Here is a 21,020-nt window from a genome sequence, read left to right on the forward strand (position 1 = left end):
AGGTGAGAGGACTTAGCCAATGTAACACTGGCTGAATTTCAGCCCCATTTCAAAAGTTCAGGGGATTCAGAGAACACTATAGTCAATGTTGAGGGCACACCCTGCACAGCCATGTGAACACACCCCTTGTCCCTGCTCCTTTCCCACAGTGGCAAAGTGGGGGCACAGCCCCTTTGCCATTCACTCTCTTCCTGATCACCTCCTCCCCTAAGAAACTAGCAGTTGTTTAACCTGACAAGGTCAAAAGAGTACAGGGAGGAAAAAAGTAAGAGGTAATACAGTACTTCATTACCTGGGCAACTCTGCACCCTGACCATGATGGTAATTCAAAACAGACTACTCAACTCGTGAGTTGCTTTTGAGGGATCTTCCTAGGTTCTCTGCTGAGCACCTTTCTCCTGAAGCTGCTTCCATCTTGACAGATGCACCTCTCTTCTGTGTGGTCATTTGAATGCCAGGGCATCCCAGGACTATAGCCCCTTCTGCTGAGACCTCCTTGACCTTCCATGAGGCCGTATCTAGTGGGGCATACAATGTACTCCCAACACTTCTTTCATCCTACCAGCTCTCTCTAGTGCTCTGTTGACAAAAAGCATCAACCTGAAAAATATTTGAAGAGATTTATTCTGAGTCAAATATGAGTAACCATGGCCTGCGACACAGCCCTCAGGAGATCCTGAGAACATGTGCCCAAGGTGATTGGGTGCAGCTGGTTTCATACATTTTAGGGAGACAAGAGATATCAATCAAATACATTTAAGATAAACATTGGTTTGGTCCAGGAAGGCAGGACAACTCAAAGCAGGGTGGAGGAGGTACTTCCAGGTTATAGGTAAATTTAAAATTTTTCTGATTGGCAATTGGTTGAAAGAGTTTGTATTTTTGTTTTGTTTTGAGACAGAGTTTCACTCTTGTTGCGCAGGCTGGAGTGCAATGGCGTGATCTCGGCTCACTGCAACCTCCACAGGTTCAAGTGATTCTCCTGCCTCAACCTTCCGAGTTGCTGGAACTACAGGCATGTGCCACCACACCTGGCTAATGTTGTATTTCTGGTAGAGACAGGTTTTCTCCATGTTGGCCAGGCTGGTCTTGAACTCCCAACCTTAGGCGATCTGCCTGCCTTGGCCTCCCAAAGTGCTGGGATAACAGGCAAGAGCCACCGCACCTGGCTGAAAGAGTTATTATCAATAGAAAGGAACATAAATGTTTCTTATCAGACGTAAGGTCTGTGTGGATGTTAATGCTGGAGGGTATGATGAGGCACGTTTGGCCCCCACTTCCTGTTATGGCCTGAGCCACTCTTTCAAAAGGTTAAATTTTAGAGTGCCGTGCTCAGAAGGAAGTCCATTCAGATGTTTGGGGGCCCTTAGAATTTTATTTTTGGTTTATAGTTCCAAATATACAAATGCATCTCTTGTCCAGACAAATTGCAGGACTTAAGACCAGCAGATCCCAATGAAGTAGTGCTCTCCTCACTCAGCCACCAATTAGTATTTTTCTTGCTCTCTATATTTCCCAGACAAAAGTCAGATCCCAATCCACAATCCATTCCATCTTTCACAGGTAGGATTCAGGCCTCAATCCTTTGTGTCTCTCAACTTCTGCGAATACATTTCAAGGCATTCCAAGTATCCCTTCTTGAAGCTCTCTAGCTAGCCTTAGTGTCAGAATGTAGCAACACATCCATACCCCACCCCCCAGAAAATGTATGGAATGGGGCGGCAAAACACAGCAAGGCAACTGCTATCTCCAAATAAATCTCTTCATTGATCACGTCGCAAAATTATGCTTCCTTATAAATGATCTTTTAGCCAGGCACCTATAGTCCCAGTTACTAGGGAAGTTAATCTGGGAGGATCATCTGAGCCCAGGAGTTCAAAACCAGCCTGGGCAACATAGCGAGACCATATCAAAAAAACCAAATATATAAATAAATAATAAAATAGTCTTTTAGACTCTCCAAGTAGATTTAAGATTTAAAATATGAAGTAAGCTTTGGCTGATTTCTTTAACATTCTGCACGAATAACTTTGTCTCTTTCAATTGGTCTCTCATATTGGTAATATACTTATAAATGAGACAGTCATAAATGAGACTCTTTCTTAAATACTGTTTATAAAACTTGCCATGTGTGTCAGTCAGCAGAGATAAAAATAACCCAAACGTCTCAATGGTTTAAAGAAAAAAAGGTTTATACTTTGCCCCTGGTTTGTGATCCTAGGCTGAGGGCTCTACTCTGCATTGTCATCACCTTTACTCCATGACCCAGGCTAACAGTTCCATTATATGAAACCCTCACAGCTTCAGTGGTGGAGGAAACGAGGAACATACTGCAGGATATGCTAGATCTTATTTATCTAGCTAAAGAAAGTTACATGAACTCACTTGAGTTCAACTGATAGAAAAGCATCATTCTCTTGCAGGGAGGACACTGATTGGTAAATTCTGTTACACCACCCTAGGCATCCCAGTCTTGAGGAGAAACAGGAGAGAAGGCATTCAGTGGTTTAGTCACTGATTATATAAAAGAATGACAAATGATCAGATATGAGCCAGGAAAGAAAATTTCACCAATTCTGTCTTGGGGCTTTCCCACCAGGTAGAGTGACTATTTTAGGTTTCTTTTATAAAATATTCCTTTCTTTCATATGTTGTAAATATACTTTTTTCAGTGGTTTGTCATATGGGTACTTAATGAGGTTAGGATATAACATATAGGCCAGAGAAAAAATAACAATTATTAAACACCTTTTATGTGTTTACCTAAAAGTGTAGGCATGTTACATAACTTTATGTGGTTAACATAGTTAATTCTTTATGAAGGAGTAACTATCATCCCTGTTTAAATATAAGGAAACTGACATTTTAGAGATTATGTGATTGCTAAAGTTTAGCAAATTGGTTAAGGTAGAGACAGAATTCAAACTCAGTTCTTAATCCAAAGCCTTTGGCCCTTCCATTAGAGCACCAATGGTTGATTTCTTGGGACTTTCACTCCTTTTTAGTAATCTAATATTGTTCCTAGTGGACTCTTTAGGCTGAACTTCCTAATCAGAATTCAGTAAGTCAACTTAAGTAACAGCAAGGGAATTTTTGTTTTGGTCTGAGTGGTTGTTTTGTTTTAAACACTAGTTTATGAGCCAGCTGATGGAAATTTTATTATTCAAAAAGCTACTTATTGTGTACTGGAATATGCAGAACCATCACATACTCTGCTTTCCAAGAAAGAGTCATTGAACTGAATATAAATTAGTAAGAGGCTGAGAAATAGAGAATTCCAGCAGACTCTACCCCCCACTCTTTGAATATGCTCCCTTTGAGTGCCATAGGCCTAACCAAAAAAGAAAATCATGAAATTGTGGAGTTAGAAGGGAATTGGAGCTCATATGGTAAAAATCTGCATATTCAACAATTGAGGATACTGAAAGGTTGAAAGTCCAAAGACAGTTAGTGATTATGGTAGTCAACCTCCAAAATAACCATCAGTGATCTTTATCTCCTGGTATTATGCCCTTGAGCAATCCCTTCTCATACTGAATCAAGCTGGATTGTGTGGTCAATAGACTATGGTAGATATGACCATGTATGAAGTTCAACTCTGGCTCATAAAGGTACTGGAGCTTTTGGCTTACTGTCTGATCACTTGCTCCAGGTAAATTCAGCCACCATCTTGTGAAGACACTCAAAAGCCCTATGGAGAGGCTCACATGGAGAGTATGCACCTTGTTAGCACCAACTTACCAGACATGTAGTGGGATTCCTGGGAATGGATCCTGCAGCCCCAGTCAAGCCTTCAGATGACTGCCAGCCCAGCTGACCTCTGACTGCACCTCAAGAAAAACTGAGCCAGACCTCAACTCAGCTCCTCACAAATTTTTGGCCTACATATCCTGATGTTATGGGATAGTAAATGACCATTGTAATTTTAGGTCATTAAGTGTTAGGATACTTAAATAGATAACTAATATGAAGACTTACTCTGGGACAGAAAGATCATTGAAAGAGATATACAAATAGATTTCTGTTCACATTCTGAACTCCAAACATTCTGTGTTTTTTCCATGGCCAATGCCACCATTCTCACATAGTTATATCTGCTCTATTTAAGTTTCATATTGTCCTCCTCTCCAGCATATTTCTTATGGCGTAAAATTATCCTATCACTTTTCCTACTTAAATTAACAAAATAAAACTATTTTTCCTGTATCCCAACATTTTCCAGCTAGCAACTCATTTCCGGGATCTTCTTTACAGAAACACCATTCCTTAGAGTTATCTATAATAGCTGTTTCTCTTTCCTTAGTTCTAATTCTTTTTAAACCCACCTTACTCATTCTGTTATCCACACTTTTCTGAAAGCATTTCAGAACTTACCAGTGACCTCATGTTGCCTTCAACTTACCAGTGACCTCATGTTGCCAAACCCAATGGACAGTTCTCAAGACATATTTTACTCAACTTTTCCATAGTACTAGAGCTGATAATAGATTTCTCCTTGAAATTATTTCTTCACGAGGGCTGCTGGACACCCCGTATTCCCGAATGATCTCATTCAAGTTGCTTAATCTTCCTCCTACTGCTCACCTCTAAATGTCAGAGTGCCCAGGACTCAGTTTGGATTTTTCTCCTTTATCAAATTCACTCTCAGTGATTTCAGCAAGGTCCTTGGCTAACAACTCTGGAATACAGATATATATTCCCAAACTCTCCACCAAGCTCTAGATCAGTGTATCCAATAACCTGATTGATAGCTGCACTCAGATGTCTAATTGGCCTCACACATTTAATACGAACAAATCTAAACTCTTGATTTCCCACCCTAAGCCTGCTGTCCTCAGCCTTTTACACTTCAGCAAGTAGAGTAAGCAAATCTGGTCCTCTCCAGTCTTTTTCACCTCCTAGAGTGAGAAACAACACTGGAGTCATAATTATGTTCTATGGTTCTTATGTAATCCCACCCCCGAACCATCAACGACGTATGCAGTATCTACCTCTTAAATACCTTCTCAATAAGACTGCTTACTACTTCGATAGTCACTTCCCCAGCTAAGCCACCTTCCTATCTTCCTTGGAGCAGGGTGCTGGTTCCAACTGGTCCCCTTGCATGCCTTCTTACAACCTCACAGTCTATTTTCTGCACAGCAGTTAAAGGAATCCTTAAAACTCTCCAGAGGCTTTCCACCATGGGAGGAATAAAAGTCAAACTGCAGCCTAAAAGCCCCCAAATGAGCTGGTTTGTCTAACGCTAATCTCATTTTCCTGCCTTATCCCTCTCTGGGATCACTGGCCTTTCTGTATGGGAAACACACAAAACAAAACCCCACCTCAAATCTGCGCACATCACATTCCCGCTGCTGGAAATGATCTTCTTCCGTATATTCACATGCTTCACTTTCCAATTTCCATCAAACTCTCCTAAAAAAAAAATCCTCTTTCAAATGGCATTCATTAACCACTTTATGTGAAAATACCATCCATTTCTTTCACTCTCTATACCTTATCCTAATTTAATATTCTTCATGACATTCATAACCTTCTGTCATATTATATTGCTCATTTATTTTATTGTCTGTATTCCTTACCATAATATGAACTCCATGAGTACAGAAACTTTCCCCCGCTTTACCACTGTCTAAACTAGCACCTGATATATAATATGTTTTTGATAAATTACAGTTTTGAATGAATAAATGAAGGAAGGATTGCTTGAGTTCTCAAGAGTCCTATATTTTGAACTGTTCATCACTGTTTCTCTAGCACTGAGTCCTGTGGCACATATGGGTGTTCCATAAATATTTATCAAATAGCTAAATGGGCATATGATTGTCATAGAAACAGGTACACATCCAGAGTGAATGGGGAGCCCGTGCCTTGCCTGATGCCACAATACCGTTGCTCCCTCTGAGGACTGCCTAACTCATACAGTACTCTGTATGAGTTTAATTGTTCACTGGTGAAACATTTCTGAGGAGTACATGTTGAGGAAATGAATGAGTGTCCTAATGAACAATTGAAGGGAGATTTGGTCCCAGGAACTATTTTAAGAAGACATAGCTTCCAATTCTGCATATAGCAAAATAGTTAAAGGAGATAAGAAGTGAGAAGAGGAGTTGGTCACTAGGAAGTGATGAATAATTTCTAAAAGAAAAAAATGTAATAGAAAGGTCAAGGAAAAAGCAAACTCACATTAAGATTAAATGAGTTAAACGTCGTGGTATTAAAATCAGAAAAAATTTAGATGAGGTTAGCAGAAAAGGAAGAAAAAAAGGAGAGTTACTTAAGTAAACAGAAGATTCATTTAACATTATCTTATGTTCAGGACCGATGATTCCTAAGCTTGTTTCTATGTGGGGATTGCAATAACTAATAATCTCTATATTTTGAAATGAACGTATTTTTTCCTAAATGTTTACATGGTCTTGGGTAACAGATTCACAATATTTAACAATAGCAAAAGTCTTTTCTAGAGAAAAGTTGTGATCTAAATTCATCAGAGATTTTTGTCCTAATTTGTCTCAAGCTTTGTTCTGTTTAGATTACAAATCAATAATTGGTGAAAATTAATAATTACAATTTAAAAAGGGAATTTTCAGTCTACTTTAAAACTACTGATACTAAGCCAGGTAAATATAATAAATGAGAAGTAATACTTTGTAGTTACTATGTAGCTTTTATTTTATGACCAACAGTATTTCAGAAATATTACCTTACTAATTCTTCCAGTACCACCTCAATATTAATCACAGCTCCCGTAATATAACTTAGTGTAGGATATTTTTCTTATTAATTGAGTAATATGAATTTTTAAAATTAAATGACACAAAAAGTTGTCAAATATTAAATCTGTTATCATGCCCACAAAATAACATTTGTCATGCAGTAGAAAGTAATTTTTATGATGGTTTTTAATTTTTCACTGGTGAAGCATTTCTGATGTCCTTATTCTATTTTTTTCTTAGAAATAAATGATCAATTAAGCAATAGAAACACAAGCTTTTTGTTCTTAAAGATTTATTGAACATATAAACCTTATTGAAACAATATGCGATACATATATACTATAAATGTTATTACTAACTTGCAGAATGCTGCATCTAGAACTAGAGTCTAAGTATTAGGGGAAAGTCAGTGTGTTTATAAGCGCCTTAATTTATCTGTAACCCATATTTTGTATTTTTGTAATGTTATGAAACTTTAGTTTTTGATATTGTAAGGAAATGTGTATTATCTGCATATTTTAATATATACATATTCTAAATGTGCACATTTGTTGAACAGATACTATGAAGTTTCTATTAAATGTGGCTTCAGATTTGCTATGTTTTATTATGCATAATGAAATTACTGCACTTGTAGTAATTTCCCAAGTGAGGTCTGGGACAAAACACATCTTTTGCCTTTATTCTACTGCCATTTTAAATCTAGAGGCTTTCTTTTTTTTTTTTTTTTTTTTTTTTTTTTTGAGACTGTGTCTCTCTCTGTCACCCAGGCTGGAGTGCAGTGACAGGATCTCTGCCCACCGCAACCTCCGCCTCCCAGTTTCAAGCAATTCTCCTGCCCCAGCCTCCTGAGTAGCTGGGATAACAGGCGTCTGCCACCACGCCAAGCTAATTTTTGTATTTTTAGTAGAGATGGGGTTTAACCATGTTGGTAGGCTGGTCTCAAACTCCTGAGCTTGTGATTCATCCGCCTCGGCCTCACAAAGTGCTGGGATTACAGTTGTGAGCCACCGCGCCCAGCCTAAATCTACAAGTTTTTACATTAGCAAATAATGATTAAGTCAGAGCGGTTAGCTGAGTACAAGGTAAAGCTAAATGAGCAAAGAACCTCATATTAATGCTGAAGTTCTGAGAAACTGAGGGTCTACCTAACGAAAGATTCTAATACAGTAGAAGATACGTTACTTTAATTTTTTTTTCTTCTTCTTTTTGAGACAGAGTCTCGCTCTGTCGCCCAGGCTGGAGTGCAGTGGTGCGATCTCCGCTCACTGCAACCTCTGCCTCCCGGGTTCACGCCGTTCTCCCGCCTCAGCCTCCCGAGTAGCTGGGACTACAGGCGCCCACCACCACGCCCGGCTAATTTTCGTAATTTTAGTAAAGATAGGGTTTCGCCATGTTAGCCAGGATGGTCTCGATTTCCTGACCTCGTGATCCGACGGCCTCAGCCTCCCAAAGTACTGGGATTACAGGCATGAGCCACCGCGCCTGACCACGTTACTGTGATTTTATAAAAAAGCCTCTGAAATATATTTACCTGAAATCTTCAGATAAAATGCAAAAGAAATGTTTGTTATTTTTTCTTATTAAATGTATGGGTAAATATCTCAGATGTTCACATACTTGCTAGCTGACATTTGATCATTTTGTGGGGACAGATTGGCTGATCCCAAGTACTGTACTATCTCATTTATTCATTATTCAGTCAGGTAGAAACTGCTACCCACCTCCTTTTACAAACAGAGCAACTAAGTTGCCCAAAGATACATATTTGGTAAGAAGCTGAAGCAAGACTCAAACATGTTCTTCTGACTCTGGGTCTAAACTATTCAATTTTGCCCGGCTTCTCAGTTGCTTCATGATGATCCCAAAACCCTAATAGTAAGGCTGTGCACAGCTAGGAGTAAAATGCAGAACAGTAATGACTTTAACAAGATGGAGTGTCTTTATCTCTCTGTTGAAAGGTGCTCTGCTTGAGAGAGTCCCTGGCTGGAACAGCTAATTCTTTCAGTTCTAGAAGCAGCAGCCCTTTCTCCTTTATTACTCTGCCCGTGCATGGAAACATGATATCTTGATTTGCATGATCATGTGCCACGCTAAAAAATTAAAGAAAGGGCACTGAGGTAGGAAATCTGCAGTCTCTGATACACACATACCAAAAAAAGTAGATAGATAGAAGCATAGAAAGATAACCTGGAAGTTATCTAATTCCAAGATTTAAAATTTGACATCACTTCACAGTTAGGGTTGTAATGAAATAATAAGCTTGGCTACTTTCCTTTACCAAGACTCAAAATAATTTTTCTTTGAAACAAGTAAAAGTCTCCTTGTTTTACTTTCATTTTTATGTTGTTTTTCATTTTATTTGCTTGTTGTCTGGGAAGAATAAAGGAATGGCAATGCTCTGACCCACTGTGTATAGAAAAGCAGCCAGTATGGAGAAAGCTCACAGAGAGCACCACCTCCCCATTCAGTCCTTGCTTCCTTTGAGCTGTGACCAGAAATCCCGGAGGAAGCTAGTAGCCACCTCCAGGCTGAAGGGGCTAGTAGCGGGAAGACTGAGAGAGTGTAAATTGCCGTTTTACTCCCGACCCCAACTTGGATGCAAGATGGCCCCAACTTTTTTAAAATGTCGTTTCTGTTTCGGAACTGTTTATTACAATTTGTTTCTTAGTCCTAAGGAAACAGAAAAGTTAACTCCAAATAGCAAGGTATGTTTTAGGCCCTGTAGGAACATGTAGAGAAGAGAAATCAACAATTGTCATACCTAAAACACTTCTAAATTCATAATGCTTTTTCTTTCCTGCACCAGCTGATTTTTCTTCATTTAGGCTGCAGAACTCCGATGGTATTCCGGATATTGATAGAGCAACTTTTGTGAGACAGAGACTGTGTTGCCTTTTTGCAACACTCTTTTTTCCTATTAAATACCAACTCTTAAAACATTCCTTACTGGAATGGGAAGTGGATTAAAATAATCCAAAATAAATTAAGTAGCAAGAGCAAGTTAACAGTAGATCACAAGCTCTGCCAGACATTCTAATAAAGGTTTTATTCTATGCAGTCATGAAAATAATGTGGTCAAGAAAATTTTGTGCTAACTTCTACTTGCCACAGGGAGGCTTTAATTAACCTGTCTTACGAGTCACTGAGCCTTTATGAATTCCATTTATATGGCATTGTGGGAATATGACATTTACTTCTTCACGCTTTTTTTTTTTTTTTACTTTGCTTTTTTCAATTATTGCCATGAAGAAAGTTTATTGAGCAAATGTCGCTGCAAAAGAAGCCATGGCCTAGTAGTGGCCATACCTATTTGACTGCTAAAAAAAGCACCTTAATACCTAAGTGATGGATTGTTGGGTGCAGGAAACCACCATGGCACACGTTTACCTATGTAACAAACATGCACATCCTGCACATGTACTCCGGAACTTAAAAAATAAATGAAATAAAATAATTTTTTTTAAAAGAGAAAGGCTTGTAGTTTCCTAATGGGGCCTTTAATACCCAGAAATGGTATCCTGATCTTGTTAAGTGACTTGGAAAACAAATGCATCAAATTCAAAGGAAAAAGCCAGGTTGGTCATTTGCAGAAATCTGAGAATTAGAGGCTGGGAAGGGTAAGGGAGAAGAGGACAGGGAGAAGTTGGTTAATTGATACAAAAATCACAGCTAGATAGGAATAATGTTTTCTTGTTCTATAGCACTGTAGGGTGAATGTAGTTAATAATTCATTGTATATGTTCAGAAAGCTAGAAGAGAAGATTTTGAATGACCTCAACACACAGAAATGAAAAATGAGGTGATAGCTATTGTAATTCCCCTGATTTGATCATTAGACATTGTATACATGTATAAAATGATCACTGTGTGCCCCATAATATGTACAATTATTACATGTCAACTGAAAACAAAAGGACAAAAAGTCTTTGAATGCTTGAAAGTAGCACAGAGTTATTTTCATCTGTTAAAGACAAAATCCACACTTCCTTGATTTTGATATTCATACCATGATCTATTTCAAGCTTATGCTTGATCTCTCTTAGGTACAATAATATATGTCAGTGACCAGTAAAGTCACTGCGTCAAAGCCATCTGCACAGCTCCAATTCCCTCAGCACCTGGTACAGAGAAGGTTATTCTGTGTATATCCAGAGCCTGACAATCTTTCAGTAATTAGGACAACTTTTCACTGGTTTGTGACTACTGAGAAAAGAAAAATATTATGAGTGCTTCATGAAATGCACCATGACCTTGCACTAAGATAATTTTATTTTCTTATAAGATAGAAAAGGCAAATACAATTTAAAGAGGTAAAATAAGGGCAAATCTCAACGCAATGCATAAAGTAAATACCAGGTGAAATACAAAGGCTGGAAGAATTGATTATGCCACTTGGTTGCTCTTCTGAGGAAGATAAAAGAGGCAGGGACATGCTCTGTTACTCCTTGTGTGTAGAAGTCGGGCTTGGAAACAACACACTGACATCTCTGCCATGCAGATCACGCCAATAAGCTAGTGTGCTGAATCAACTATTATCATTTAGGAACTTCCTGGGCCCACTGATTGACAGCTACACAGTGTATCTTAATGGTCTTTTTGCAAGCCAATTTTAACGAAAAATAAAATTACATGGAAGAGAATGGGATCAAAAGTAAAAAAGAAAAAGTATCAAAAATGTTTCACCAGTCATTTAACGTGAAAATAGCAAGTGGATTACTCTAGTCCTAGTTAGATGATGAAAAAAAATCCTGTGACCACTCTCATGTGTTTAGACACTTTACCAGAAACGCTGGCAGAGTACGTGTAATATTAAACGTTTAGCACAGTGGTTTGTTTGTGACTGCTTTCATTAATAGATTCTTATCTTAAACTCTTTCTTAATGATCACAACTACTGTCATCGGCCCAGATATGAATATCATAGACCAGGACAACATCAGTTCGTTGACATTTGACTGATTATCAGTTCTCAGCACACACATCAGAAGTCAAGTGGTTAACAATTTTATTTGTATTTTACATACATTCTTGCTACTATTCCAAACTCAAAAGCTCTTCAGCTCACAAAGAAAGTTACTCTTTCTAGCATGTACTATTCTAGAATTCAAGGGCATCCAGTGCCTCATCTCAGCCCATAACAAGAGCCAATATTTAAACAAAACAAAACAAAACAAAACAAACAAACAAACAAAAAACCAAGAAGCTTCTGCTAAAGGTTCACAATATTTATGCATTTTAAGGAAAGTTCCAGATGCATCAGAAAAGGTAAAGAGTTATCAAACTTTCTGTAGATTTTTAACAATACTTCTATTTTAGTAATTTCAAATATTAAGAGCTTTTATGGGTCTTGATGAAAGAAGGGTTAACAGATTTACTTTAACAATATTTTCTGTAAAGGAAAAAAGTAATACTGATAATTTATAATTTATGTCTCACATACTTCTATTAATAATTTAATATGACTTCAAGAAATAGAGTCAGAGGTATATGTAAGAACAAAATAGGCCAGGTGCGGTGGCTCACGCCTGTAATCCCAGCACTTTGGGAGGCCAAGGCGGGCGGATCACAAGGTCAGGAGATTGAGACCAACCTAGCTAACGTGGTGAAACCCAGTCTCTACTAAAAATACAAAAAATTAGCCGGGCGTGGTGGCGGGTGCCTGTAGTCCAGCCACTCGGGAGGCTGAGGCAGGAGAATGGCCTGAACCCAGGAGGTGGAGCTTGCAGTGAGCCAAGATCGTGCCACTGCACTCCAGCCTGGGTGACAGAGCAAGACTATGTCTCAAGATAAGATAAGATAAGATAAGATAAGATGGAACAAAATATACTGTTTGAAGACAATAGAAGCCAACTGAGATATGGGTACTTGAAAGGCCAATATTTTGGCAATGTCTTGACAGTGGTGTTCTTTAAATATGTATTAAACATTCATTAAGAAAAAATGCTGAGTACTTTGTGGGGTAAAAGGTTTGATTGCAATGCTTACCTCCCTTTTCTCTCTATTGTTATCCTTAATTCTTCCATTCAAGCCCAAATTCACATGCTGTCTGTTTAGCAAAGCAAGACTAGAGGTTAACTGGTCCCACACATCTTAAGAGTTTACCATCTATTGTCACTTAAGAATCCTCCTTGAGTATCTCACTCCTTTCAAACCCCAACACCTTATTTATTATAAACCCATACACTACTCATCTGGTTTACCATAAGTCAAATTATTACTACGTCATTTTTGCAGCGAAATGATGTTTTGACACCATTTGTAGTATCTCCTGGGCAATTAGCCTTTGCCAAGTTCTTTAATACAGCTCTGGGTTCCAAACTACAGGAATGGCCACCATGAGGTTCAGGACATTTGACCCCAAAATATGGCAGCTTGCCATTTGAGAAGACAACAGAAGCAAGAAAATCTCTCTGACCTCTTACTGCCATTTTCCCCTGAAGCAGGTCATGAAAACATTCTCTGATCTTCCTCTAAAATGGGTCATAAACAGTATTGCATATGCAAAATAAAAAACTATAAATGCATAAAATAGGTCACAAGACCTTATTCCAGAGGGGCCCATTCCTATAGTCAGAGGAAAGGAATAAAGACACAGGAACACAGAGAAGAATCTGAACAAACAGACCTTGCTAAGTCCTCCGCTCTCCAGTTTATTACCGTTAGATCATACCCTATTTTGTCCAATCACTTCTACACAGCTGTCTTCTCCTCATGAAACCTAAGCATAAAAATACACAATTTTCCCTTTTTTGGGTGGTCTTCATTACTGAAGGCTCCTGTGTCATATAACTTATATTAAATAAATTTGTATGCTTTCCTCTTATTACTCCGTTTTTTATTATTGATGCCTCAGCCATGAGCCTTGCAATGGGTGTGGAAAGACACTACCTTTTCTCTCTTACAACACCGGTAAATGTTAATGGACTTGTTGACCAGAAAAATAAAGAAGCTATTAAAACAAGATATACATTTAAAAAGAAATCAGGTACATAAATTAAAGAAAGAAATTGAAATTAACCAAATAATAGAATGACCCATGTCGTACTTTGCTTTCTTCCAACAGCAGACTCTGAGTCAAGGATTCAGGGCCAGTGGTTCATTTGAGGGGTGAAGGGAACACCCATGAGAAAAAAGTGATAAAGGGATGTGAAAGAAGGAAGGGAAAACAATTAATAAAGGACTACATTATCTAGCCAGCCATCACTGCAGGTGACTAAGCTTAATCTTCAAAGGGACACTTGAGAGCCAATGGAAAATACATAATATCATAGTAAAACTCTCCAGGGAGCCAGAAGGGTGGGATAATAGTATATCAGCTCTTATTAGTCATTTGTTGAGGGCTGCTGACAGAGGTATTAATTCCTCTGCACTTTCAGCATGCCAAACAAGAGAGGATGCAGGCCGTAGATGCACAAGAAAGCCTACAGGCCGAGGAATGCTGCCCAATAGAGAAGAAAGGGCACCAAATACTGATGAGACATTAAATCATTAAATGCCTCTCTACAGAGGCCTTATGGGGCTAATGAAAACATAGACTAGAGATACAAATAGATTAAATGATCGAATTTGAATCTATAAAAGTAAAAGACTAATCAGCCATACCACGGCTAGGTTATGTCTCTAAGCCACTGAAAACACATTCTTTATTTTTCCAAACTGTCTTTAATATTTACTGAAATGAAAATATATGCCTCGTCAGAAAACATGGTGCATTAGATGTCATGCCCTACCTTAAAGGAAATGAGGTTTTTAATAGTTCAGGGAGACGAGAGACTCAATTCAAATTCCCCCATCACAGCTGGATAAAGAAAATGCATACAGAGAAAGTAGCCACTGACTCCTCAGCCTTTAGGCGTACAGCTGTATGAATTGGGGGTCTAACTTCAATTCCTGGGGGATCAGAAGTCTTTAAATGCTAAAATAAATGTCTATTCTTGGAAGCCCCAGTGGAAAGCCAACAGTGGGGGAATCCCCTGAGGAAGAACAGTTCCACAGGATGTTCAGAGCCAGCCCCGTGTGGGGAGAACAATTCACACCCCAGCGCTGCATCTGCTCTCGGCCTAAAAACAGAACCACACCTACCACTTCTGTCCATCTGCCACCCACAACAACGCTTAGTTCATTTCAAAATAAAGTGTACATGCTCACATTATAGAAACAATTTAAAAATAATCAGAGAAAAACACATTTCCTTAATATGATTTTACTTTTCTGAGACAGAATTTTGGAGGCTAATACATACAAGTATATCAAACTAAAAGATCGGATAATGTGGTCAGTGAAATGATTGAACTTAAAAACTTGTGTTAAAAATATGGTATCTGACATTCTTGCCAAATCACTCACTATAAATTTCTTAATAATAATAGCTTCAGACTTATTTTTGGTTCAGTAACTTTTGCATCTACTATAAATAATTTAAGGACAACTATTAGTTTGGATTTTAAAAATGTATTCAAGAAGCTAAAACTTAAAAAACAAAGAAACAAACACAATGATTGTTTGGGTACTGCCAGAAGAGTTATCATTGCCATTCTAAAACCAGAAGATAAATCAAGGTGTCCTCTAAATTTATTGGTAGCCATGGCTGGTAGCCATAAGTGCCTGATTACCACATGTATTAGTTAGCTATTACTACCTATCAAATTAGCCAAAATATTAGGTGGCTTAAAACATTAATAATTACTTATTTTCACTCATAATTTCTTTGGGCCAGGTGAGAGGTTGGGGAGGAAATTATGCCTCCCCATCAGCTAAAAGACTTAAAGTCTTGGCATTGGATCGAGTTTTTTTAATTCACTGCATGTCTGATAGTTGATATTGACTCTAGGTTCCAGGCCTACCTGGTGCTATTAGCCAGAATACTCACATGTGGCCTCTCCATCTGGCCTGAACTTTTTTGCAACATAGTGGCATGTGTCTGAGAGAGAGAAAGCCAGGTGGGAGTTGTGTTGCCTTTTAAGAACTGGCCCTGAAAGTCATGCAGCATCATTTCTACTGCATACTATTGACTGAAGAAGTGACAAAAGTCTTCCCCACTGTGTTTCTAGTGGGGAAACATAGATTTTCCCTCTCAACAGAGGAGCATTTCGGTCACATTGGAAGAAGAAATTGTGGAATGGAATATATATTGATGTATTCATTTTTGGAAAATGTAATTTGCCACCCTACAAAATAAGGTCTCTTGACCCCACACCTGAAGGATCTTTCCCCCATAGTCAAACTGTACTCAGCATCTATGTTTTATAAAGACAGCTTGTTGTTTTTGATGAGTTGGGAAGTTTTCAAAGAATTTTTATTGGAATTGATTACTTCCAAACACTTGAGGGCAAAAGAAAACAAGGAAACTGAGGACTAAGCACTGATTTTTTTTTTTTTTTTTTTTTTTTTTTTTTTTAAATCTTGCCCAAATTCCTGTCTTAGGGATCTGGGGCGCCATGACCTGCAAACCATGAATTCTCATCAGATGGGTTTTATTTAACCCTATATATCGTGACTTACTTTCCAACCTAACTCTGGCATAACATTACATGACAAAAAGAAAATCAAAACATTTCACTCCACATGTTTCTTTGCCATATTTTGAAATGGCCCTGCAAAGCTGTCTTTTGTGAGAAAGAATTTGCATCTGTAAAGAATCTTTACTAACATAGTGAGATCTTTTTCTTCCAGGCTCTCTCCTGAAGAGATTAACTGAGAGTCTTGCATATTTTAAAGGTCTGAATAGGAAACAATGTGTCATCTATTGTCTCTAAGGACAACCACTATGAGAATTCCAAAGAACCTTGCCCTCCACAATCTTTTACCTTAACCTGAACTTTTCCTTTCTGCTAATCCTAGGTCTTCAGATGAACTCAACCAATTGAACCAACTGTAAACCAGAAAATGTTAAAATTTACCTGTAGCCTGGAAACACCTCCCCATCTCACCTCCCCCACCCCACTTCAAACTGTCCCACCTTTCTGGACAAAACCAATGTATTTCTCAAATGTATTCGATTGATGTCTCATGCCTCCCTAAAACATATAAAACCAAATTTCACCCCAAATACCTTGGGCACATGGGTACCTCCTAAGAGCTGTGTCACGGGCCATGGTCACTCATATTTGGCTCAGAATAAATCTCTTCAAATATTTTACAGAGTTTGTCCCTATAATTTAAATTAAATAACTTATGCATTTGATGCTTTTCCCCTCTCCAGATTATTATAGTATTTCAAACAACATCATCCCTTTAAAATTATTATAGAGTCCAAATAATTGAATTAGTGTGTTTCATATAATATTTAATTTGAGAAGAAGACAGCATAAGCAATCTTAGCAAAAACCTCAGAGAAATAATATTTCATTGTCTGAATTCCTAATAAGGAGGAAAACCCTTCATCTAAGGGAATGCCCAATTTACTCATACCCCTCCAGTATGATCGATAGTTCATTATAACAAGTCAATCATTTTTCCCTCTTTACTGGATTTACTTCCCACCATTTAAAAAAATTCTATGGCTTAGATGCCAACCATGTTTTTGATTCTTGAATGAATTTAATGGTGTTAGATCAGATGTGCTGTAAGTCTAGAAAGCACATTAACTAGAAAACATATTAATTCAGTTGATCCTTGTTGGTTATATTTGATACCAAATACAGTTGTCCTACTTTTAAAATTTCCTGTTCAATATTTCAAAATGATAATAAATCTCCCCAAAATATAATCAATTTAAATGAAGAGTGTTGTTTTCTGAAGTCAATAAAATGCCGAATGCTGAAGAGTTAGCTTCTTTAAAAAATGTTAAAGCATTAAAAATAAGGCAACTGTTAATGTTCATATAAAAAGGAAATCATTAACCAAATTATTAATAGGTGAGAAAATAAAGAACAATTAACACATTCATTAAAATTTATTTCATCTAAATAGTATACAAATAAAAAGTATTTGCAACAGACCCAGAAACAATGTAACAGGCTCTGAGAAAATGGGCTGTATAGGATATTTTCTCAGATTTTTCCTACCTAATTCATTTCATTCCTGCGTTCTGGACTATTCTCATTGTTTTTTATTTTCTAGGCAGATTTCTCTTAGTCTCATTACGTGTTATACATTACCCTCATTCCTTGAATGAAAATTATTTTGGACGTTTCATATTGCTTTTTAAATCCTCACTCACCCAGAGTGAAGTTGTCAATACTGCTGTAAAGGCCATTATTCTTGGTAATCATGAATGTTCCCCAACCTGGGTTCCTTTTCTCCCTCCCTTTCTTCTCATTACATACAATTCTCAAACTATTTCAACGATCCCCTTAAAGGTGACTACTACATGTTTTCTGTTTCATATTGCTTCTTACTTTCTAATTGAGTCTTTGAGCGTGGTCTGCTTTGTTAGGATAAATGTTACATTGCTGTAAGCAAACCAGAAATGTTGTGTTCATAACTCTGGATGGGGAGTCCAACACTCACGTGGCAACCTGATGGAGCCAAGAACCTAGCTTATCTCCTGACTTACCCCCCTGCCATCCTGAACACTCAGCTTTGATCTCAATGTCCAAGTGGGCTTTGATGGCTCCCTCCATTATAACTGTATTCCAGCTAGTGGCAAAGGCGAAGCAATAAGGGAAAGCACTTTCTTCCTCAATATGGTCTTGGCCCAGAAGTTGTACCACCATGTCCATCAAGTGGTGGAACCTAGTCACATGGCCTCTTCTTGGAGCAAAGAAAGCAGTTCATACAGTTGCTTATATGAAACTTTCATTATTATAGAGAAGGGAAGGTCAGATATTGGGGAGCAATCAATTTTCTCTCATATAACTTTAGATTCAGGTAGATTTAGCTTTAATTCTAGTTTGGCGATGGATTAACGATTAGGCCTAATATTAGGCCGCACAAAAGTCTAAAAGCTTCATCTGATCTTCATCTTTGATCTGACCTACTTCAAAGAGATATTGAACGTATTGCATGGAATAATGAATATTAAATGTTTAGCCCTTTGTTTAGGATAAAATATCTGCTCAATAAATGAGAGGGACGAAAGACCGTAAAAGAGTAGTAACAAAGAAATGTGCTGTTGAGGACTCTGAGTTGGTTAGGATTTATACTCATTGAATGCCTATAGGCAGGAATTGTGATTGAGAGGCTAGGTCGGAAAAATAAAGGCATGTAGAAAAGATCTTGGTTATTGGCTGGGCATTGTGGCTCAGGCCTGTAATCCCAGCACTTTGGGAGGCCAAGGCAGGCAGATCACAAGGTCAGGAGATCGAGACCATCCTGGCTAACACAGTGAAACCCCATCTCTACTAAAAATGCAAAAAGTTAGCTGGGCATGTTGGTGGGCACCTGTAGTCCCCACTACTCAGGAGGCTGAGGTAGGAAAATGGCCTGAACCTGAGGGGCGGAGCTTGCAGTAAGCCAAGATCTCACCACTGCACTCCACCCTGGGTCACAGAGCGGCGAGACTCCATCTCAGAAAAAAAAAAAAAAGAAAAGAAAAGATCTTGGCTATTTAGGTCATAAGTAAATATGCCAAGAACATAAAGATTGAGAGTAAAGCAGATAAGTAAAATATTGGGACCGAAACTCAGGGTTAGCTAATTTCTTTATTGATTTAGCTAATTTCTTTATTGATTTTTGTTTTCTTCGAGTCATTTGTAACCAGTCATTGGAGGTCAACATTTTTCCCACTTATGTATATTAAATGAAACATTCTGCATTAATCATGATTTCCTTATATTGATTGAATGGAAAAATTGCAGCAAGTTCAGGAAGAGTCAAAACTTGGACCAGTTATTCTCCTCCTCTCATAGCTACTAAATTGTGTTGAACACTGACTGACATAAATCTTCACCATTAAATAAATTAAGGCAGGATATAGAAACATATCATATATGGTACCCAGGGTTAGTAGTCAATAGAGGTCTTCCCTAGAGTTCTTAACAGATGGCACAGGAGAAATTCTAGAAAAAAGAAAAAGGGCAAGTAGGCAAGATTTTTCCCACCCTTTCAAGCAAAACCATTCTGCTTTAGCATGTACAGGTCCTTCTTGGTTTTCTGAGGAAAAGCCTTTATTTTCCTTCAGGAAATAACATGAAATATTTTTTGGCACAAGATTCAGGTTCTAAGTGCTAAATAGGCTCATATAAATTATTATTTTTTTTACTTCTAATCATTTATCCACATCAGCTACAAAGGGTAGTTTCCTCTACAGAAACATTTTTTATCCCCTACCGATAAATTAATTTCTCCCTAAATTGTTCAAATGTTCCTCTGTTATACCTACTCTGCTTAACACAGTGTCTGGCATATAAGAACCTCAACACATTTTATTAAACAATTGAATCTAAGAATAAATGAATATTATACTACTGAAAAAACAATTCTCAGAGGAATCTCAGTAAGAATCCTGCCACCACTAAAATGATTTAGAATTATAGCAAGACCTTGAATAATGTCATTCAACATCATTTTGTTGTAACATTGATGAGAAAAAGGGAAAGATTCCTGGCTGGGACTACTGTCTGTGTGGACTTTACATAGTGTCCCCATGTCTGCATGGGTTTTCTTCGTGTACTCTGGTTTCCTCCCAGAGAAGGAAATATCTCAAAGATATGGACATCAGGTGACTTGGCATGTCTAATGGTCCTAGTGTGAGTGACTGTGGGTGTGTTTGAGTACACCCTGAGATGGAAGGGTGTCCTGGCCAGGGCTGGTTTCCACCTTATACAAGGAGCTGCTGAGATAGGATCTGGCCACCCATAACCCTGAACTAGAATAGGTGGGTAAATCATGACCTTACTTGTTTTTGTTAATTATTCTTTCACGTATGTATGGCGCACATGTATCTCAATGTTTCATATTAGAAATGTTTTGGGTCATTATTTAGGAGTCTAGTGACGTTTTTGTGACCAGGAATATGTTGTAGGAACTTAACTCTTGTTTTTATATCAATTAGCCAATGGTAAAATTGGTTTTCTTATACTTCATTTCACTTAAAGTCACAATTTCCAAGAAGCTAACAAGTAAGTGAGGACTTACTGTATAAATTAAAAACAACCTGGGGTCAAATTAAAAAAAAAAAAAAAAAAAAAAAAAAGCAAAAATAAAACTTAAAAAAAACTTTGCCCTTTTTAAAAATTTATGAGTTTTGCCACTACAAAAAAAATCCTGGCAAAGCTTGAAGTAACACTAAGGCTCACTGTCTTTTTTTTTTTTTTTTTTAAATAAAATACAAAAGATACCTCCTATAAAAATCCAAATAAGATAATAAATACAAGAACATTTTGTTAATTACAAGGTGCAAAGCAAAATTAAGATG

Source organism: Theropithecus gelada, chromosome 5, assembly GCF_003255815.1.
Source record: "Theropithecus gelada isolate Dixy chromosome 5, Tgel_1.0, whole genome shotgun sequence".
NCBI classification, from domain to species: Eukaryota; Metazoa; Chordata; class Mammalia; order Primates; family Cercopithecidae; genus Theropithecus; species Theropithecus gelada.